Below are 7,290 nucleotides of genomic sequence, written 5' to 3'. Positions count from 1 at the left end.
CGCAGCTTCCTAACTTAGACACCTTCTAAAGTTAAACATTGCAACTCTTGTTATAACCTAGCTTGCAACGCAACCCACCTATTTATCCCGACTGAGTTCTAGCTTCGGTTGCAATGTGACCTTATGACACCCCAGTTCTCATAACTGTGGAAGTCCAAGTTAATACAGTCAATTCCTTCCGAGAACTCACTGCCAGCAACTTAGTTTCTTTCTCACATCATATCAGTAGATCCCTCTCCTAAGGGAATCACCCACCAAGGCACGTCTCTATCTCACCAAAGATGGTCTTCAAAGATCTTCAAAATCTTCTTTCCAAACCCAATCTCTATTCATTAAAGTTTGGTTTTTAATATCTTGTTACTAAACTTGATCTCCTTTCATCCAAATTTAGCTCTTCAATATCTTCCAAGCACGATCTTCATTCATCTAAGCTTGGGATTCAATCATTTCCAAATATATGCTCTTGCCAAAAGTAGCTTTGTCCTTGAATAGCTTGGTCTTCAAATAGCTCCACCCATATTTAGATTTCCTCTAAATCTAAACAATTCCTTAATTATATCTAAATATGGTCTTCATGAGTTCTTGCCTCTAAGTGATTAATTGATTGATTCACTTGCCAAATATAGCTGTGACTCCATTTAGCTTTGCCCTTCACATGGTCATTACTTGCACTTCAGGAGATTCTCTACGTTGATTACATTGCCAAAATAGACTCTTCAAAAATAGGCTTCAAGGCTTCTTGTCTCCACTTGGTTCTTACCAAAGATAGCTCCATCTGGTTTCTTCAGAGATCCTCCAAATATAGCACCAACCATGGTCTTCTAGTCTTCAAACCACATCATCATCTTTTGCCAAGTCATCTTGCCATGTTACTAAGCTTGCCATGTCATCTTGAGTTAGTGTCAAATAATGGCAACTATAGATTCTAGCTCTAACACAAACAATTTGATTATTAGAATTTCTAGCAACCATCTTTATTTTTCTCCCTCAAACTCTTATTCACTTATCTTCATTTTAGTGACATTTGAGCTTGTATTTACCAATACCAATACATGCAAAACAAAGATTTTCTTTTATCCTCGAGTTTGTTGTACCATAATGACTGGAGTGACACTGAAGATCCTTACACAAAGATGGCGAAATTAGTCTTGGGCAGTGTTAGGCATACATAATTATAAGCTTAGAGTTAAGATAAGTGCTTAAAAGTGCATATTTTATACATCATTTATACTGCATTTAGCATGGTATTTTACATGATCTATACTAAGCTAGTACATAATCTCATTTTTTTATTCACCACGAGCTTTTATTCTATCTTAGGGCCAAAGAAGCAAATATGGAGGTGTTTTGAAGCAAAACAAGTCAACATATTGAACTAGAGCATCACCACAGCTCATGAAAAGAAAAACAACCTGAAAAAGACATAAAGGTTTAACGTGGAAAACCCAGAATGGGAAAAACCACGGGCAGAGGGGCAGCAGAAGTTCACTACTTTGAAGATTGGTACAAAGAGGAGATGAAGAAGAAGGCTGCTGAATTCCTGACCAATTTCACACATACCCAGCAAACCTTCTTCTCTACTTTCCTTTTTAAAGTGACCCTTAGATACACTGTACATCAATATGAAAATAAGCCTTAGACCAACATTACAAAAAAAAAAGGCCCAAAAAGACATACATGATCATACAGAAAAATAAGGCCCAGAACAATTGTTCTCATGACTTTGGTCACAGCATTTCCAGGTCTGGTTATGAATTCAGGTCACAATCACTAACAATCTCCACCTTGGCATGAATTCCATATCAAGGAACAAAAATACATTCATTAATCTTCAACATAAAGCTGTCATCCTCTGCCATAAGCCCCAATGGGCAAAACAAAAATCAGCAACTAACTCCAACCAAGTTCAAGCAATGCTCAAACTTGGCCTTTGGAAGAGATTTGGTCATCATATCAGCAGGATTATCATGAGTGCTGATTTTGTTAATAGCTATATTACCATGGGCAATCACATCACGAATAAAGTGGTAATGAATGTCAATGTGTTTTGTTCTCTCATGGAACATCTAATCTTTTGTGAGAAAAATGGCACTTTGACTATCACAAAAGAGTGTAGTAGTCCACGAATCACCATTAAGATCACTAAACAAGCCTTTCAGCCAAATAGCTTCCTTGCAAGCTTCTGTGATAGCCATGTACTCTGTCTCTGTAGTCGATAAAGCAATTGTAGTCTGCAAAGTAGCTTTCCAGCTGATAGCGCAGCCTCCAACGGTGAACACATATCCGGTAAGTGATCTTCTCTTATCAAGATCTCTAGCAAAGTCTGAATCAACATATCCAATGACTCCATCCTCAGTTCTCCCAAATTGCAAACAGACATCAGAAGAGCCACTCAAATACCTGAATATCCACTGAACTGCTCTCCAATGTTCCTTACCTGGGTTTGCCATATATCTACTAACTGCACTTACTGCAAATGATAGATTTGGGCAAGAACAAATCATAGCATACATGAGGGATCCCATGGCACTAGAGTATGGAACTCATGACATATAGTCAACTTCATCATCTGTCAAAGGAGATAAAGCTGATGAAAGTCTAAAATGGGTTGCTAATGGAGTACAAACAGATTTGGCATGCTGCATGTTGAATTTGTGAAGCACCTTATTGATATACTCCTTCTGACTAAGGTACAACTTGACTGCTTATCTATCTCTAAGAATCTCCATACCAAGAATCCTCCTGGCAGATCCTAAGTCCTTCATCTCAAACTCTCTTCTAAGCTGGACTTTAACTTTTTGAATTTCTTCCTTGTTCTTAGCTGCGATCAGCATATCATCAACGTATAAAAGGAGATAGACAAGTGACCCATCCATAGACTTTCGGAAGTAGACACAACAGTCATAACTACATCTCTTAAAACTTTAAGTGATCATGAATGAGTCAAACCTTTTGTACCATTGTCTTGGAGACTGTTTCAGGCCATAAAGGGACCTTTTCAGTAAACACACATAGTCCTCTTTTCCTGGGACCACAAACCCTTCGGGTTGATGCATATAGATATCTTCCTCAAGTTCTCCATGTAAAAAAGCAGTTTTTACATCCAACTGTTCTAATTCAAAATCATGCATTACCACAATGCCGAGCAAAGATCTTATAGAGCTATGTTTTACAACTGGTGAAAACACATTTGTGAAGTCGACACCTGGAATCTGACTATAACCCTTTGCAACAAGCCTTGCTTTGTATCTGTCTTCTTCAACTGCTAGTATACCTGTTTTTCTCTTGAATACCCATTTGCAACGAATTACTTTCTTGTTCTTGGGAAGTATCACCAAATTCCAGGTGCAATTTTTATGAAGAGATTCCATCTCTTCATGCATTGCAGTCATCCATCTGTCAGAATCCATAGAACTAATTGCCTCTGCATAGATGGAAGGCTCTTCAGTTGAGTCAATATCTTCAGCAACACTCAAGGCATAAGCAACCAAATCAGCTTTACCAAATCTCTGTGGTTTTTTTTATTGTTCTTCTGTCTCTATCTCTAGCAATAGTATATTGTGTGGTTGATTGTGGTGGTGGTTGTAATTGATCTAGAGTGTGAGCATCATCTTGCTCATCTAAGCATGATTGAGAAGAAGACGTAGGTACAGGTTCTGAAATCTGAAGCTCCATATGCATCCCTGACTTTTGTAGGGTTGTATCACAAGAGTCATGAGTTGGAAAACCTCTTAACATAGTAGCTTCATCAAATATAACGTCTCTGCTCACAATGGTTTTATGAGTCTCCAGACACCATAACTTGTATCCTTTAACACCAGATTTATAGCCAAGAAATACACATTTCACTGATCTTGGTTCAAGTTTTCCATTGTTGACGTGAGCGTAAGCAGGGCAGCCGAAAATCTTTAAATCAGAATAAATAGCAGGAGTGTCGGACCATACCTCAATAGGAGTCTTTTTGTTGAGAGCAATCGAGGGAGATCGATTGATGAGGAAACAAGCTGTAGAAGCTGCTTCTGCCCAAAAAGAGTTTTTCAAACCAGCATTAGAAAGCATACACCGAACCTTCTCCATGATGGTTCTATTCATCCGTTCTGCAACACCGTTTTGCTGTGGAGTTCCAATAACCGTATGGTGTCTAACAATTCCTTCTGACTTGCATAATGTATCAAATTCATTTGAACAAAACTCTAAGCCATTATCTGTGCGAAGGCGCTTTATCTGCTTCCCTGTCTGTTTTTCAATCATAACTTTCCATTCATTGAATGTCGCCAAAACATCGCTCTTGTGCTTCAAAAAGAATGGCCAAACTCTTCTAGAGAAATCATCAATAATGGTCATCATATAACTGGCACCTCCATTTGAAGGAACTTTTGAAGGTCCCCAAAGATCAGAATGCAAGTACTCAAGTGTGCCTTTAGTGTTGTGAATGCCTTTCGAGAATTTAACACGCTTTTGCTTGCCGAAAACACAGTGTTCACAAAACTCTAACTTGCTAATACTCTGACCATCTAGAAGTCCTCTTTTGCTCAATTCAGCCATGCCATTCTCACTCATATGCCCCAGACGCATGTGCCACAATTTTGTAACATCACTCTCTGGCATGGCCTTAGAGACAACAGCTGCATCACCAGTAACTGTAGTACCTTGCAAAACATATAACTTGGCAGTTTTTCTCTGCCCTTTCATCACAACAAGAGCGCCTTTGCTAACCTTCAAGACTCCACCTTCACCAGTGTATCTATACCCTTTAGAATCAAGAGTACTTAGTGAAATGAGATTTCTCTTCAAATCTGGGACATGTTTCACATCTCCTAATGTTCTAACAACCCCATCAAACATCCTAATCTTGATAGTACCAACACCAACAATTCTACATGATGCATCATTGCCCATTAGAATAACACCTCCATTTACAGTTTCATATGTTGAAAACCAGTCCCGATTGGGACACATATGAAATGTACAGCCAGAATTAAGAATCCATTCATCAGAAGATTTGGAGTTGTCATCAAAAACAACAAGGAGTTCTCCATCACTATAATTTTCTTCTATAACACTGACTTGAACAGAGTTAGCAAGTTGTTTACCTTTATTCTGATTCACAGCAAACTGATTGTTCTTATTCTTATTCTGTAATTTATAACAATCAGAAATAACATGTCCCTTTTTCTTGCAATACCTATAAATCTTGTTTTTATTCTGAGACTTTGATCTTCTTCTTTCATGATTTACAAGGCACTTTTCTTTACCCCTTCCTCTAACAATGAGACCTTCTACTTTTGCTTCAGAATTAGTAACAAGTTGCTTTATTGTTTCTTTAGAGTGCAGGGATTCATAACCCTCTTCTAAGGTAAGAGAATCACGGCTATACAAAATGGTGTCTCTAAAAGTCGTATATGAAGAAGGCAACGAACATAGTAGAATCAGTCCTAAATCCTCTTCATCGTATTTGACCTCCATCGTCTCTAAATCAGAAACAATTTCTTTAAAAATAGAAATATGGTCAATAACAGATGTACCTTCCATCATACGATGAGAGTATAATCGTTGCTTCAGATGCAATTTTCTCGGTAGACTTTTCGTCATACACAATTGCTCCAGCTTCAACCATAATGCAGCAGCACTCTTCTCCTTGAGAACATCTTGCAAAATATCGTTTGATAGATGAAGATGAATCTGAGACATAGCTTTGTGATCCCTTTTAATCTTCTCATCTCCTGTCCAAGAAGAGGGCATCTTCTCAAAACCTAACAGAGCTTCATCCAGATCCATCTGAGTAAGGACAGCCCTCATCTTGACTTGCCATAAAGTAAACCTAGTGTTGCGATCCAACAACGGAATATCGTATCTCATGGACGCCATATCTCTGATACCAGTTTGAAAAGAAAAACAACATGAAAAAGACATAAAGGTTTAACGTGGAAAACCCAGAATGGGAAAAACCACGGGCAGAGGGGCAGCAGAAGTTCACTACTTTGAAGATTGGTACAAAGAGGAGATGAAGAAGAAGGCTGCTGAATTCCTGACCAATTTCACACATACCCAGCAAACCTTCTTCTCTACTTTCCTTTTTAAAGTGACCCTTAGATACACTGTACATCAATATGAAAATAAGCCTTAGACCAACATTACAAAAAAAAAGGCCCAAAAAGACATACATGATCATATAGAAAAATAAGGCCCAGAACAATTGTTCTCATGCCTTTGGTCACAGCATCTCCAGGTCTGGTTATGAATTCAGGTCACAATCTATTTGAAAAGAAAAACAACCTGAAAAAGACACAAAGGTTTAACGTGGAAAACCCAGAATGGGAAAAACCACGGGCAGAGGGGCAGCAGAAGTTCACTACTTTGAAGATTGGTACAAAGAGGAGATGAAGAAGAAGGGCTGTCAATTCCCCGACCAATTTCACACATACCCAGCAAACCTTCTTCTCTACTTTCCTTTTTAAAGTGACCCTTAGATACACTGTACATCAATATGAAAATAAGCCTTAGACCAACATTACAAAAAAAAAGGCCCAAAAAGACATACATGATCATACAGAAAAATAAGGCCCAGAACAATTGTTCTCATGCCTTTGGTCACAGTATCTCTAGGTCTGGTTATGAATTCAGGTCACAATCACTAACAGCTCACAACCTCCGTGGTGACATCTTACCATGGCCGTTGTCCACCTTTACCACACCCATTATCAAGTCATGTCAGTGTGGAATCACAGAGAGTAACAAAAGAAGTCATAACGACCTCAACAACTGCCGTTGTGAATCATAACGGCTATGATCAATCTACACAACGCCAAGATGGACTGTGCTAGGACGCGGCTTAGGGCCTAAGAAACCAACTTAGTCACTATGGCCTCCATAATGGGCGTGGTAAGGCTGTGACAGACTCGATATTATAAAAACCTATGGTTTACTTTTCAAAAGGAGGTTCTTTTGCCGAATTTGGGAGAGTGACTGGTTTCTAAACACCTATGAGGTTGGAGATGAGTTCCATCAAGATTTTAGCAAATTCCCTCTAGTTTCTCAAGGGGAAGTCAACGAGCATTGATAGTGGAGGGTGCTCGAAGAGATTCGGCGCAGTCTCGACGATATTGGGATCCTCTCAACTTCAACCATCAGAGATCTATTGGAGGGAGTTAGTTTAGGAATTCTTTATTCTTTGCTCTTGTGGATTTATCATTATTTAAATCTTTATTCTTGATCTATAGGACCCCAATTCGAGAGGAAGTATATGTCTAGGTACTTTGACCATTACTTGTGAGTTCTTTATTGACAAGT

This window comes from Dioscorea cayenensis, chromosome 10 (genome assembly GCF_009730915.1).
Source record: "Dioscorea cayenensis subsp. rotundata cultivar TDr96_F1 chromosome 10, TDr96_F1_v2_PseudoChromosome.rev07_lg8_w22 25.fasta, whole genome shotgun sequence".
Lineage (NCBI taxonomy): Eukaryota > Viridiplantae > Streptophyta > Magnoliopsida > Dioscoreales > Dioscoreaceae > Dioscorea > Dioscorea cayenensis.
Note: the sequence above shows the minus strand (reverse complement) of the source record.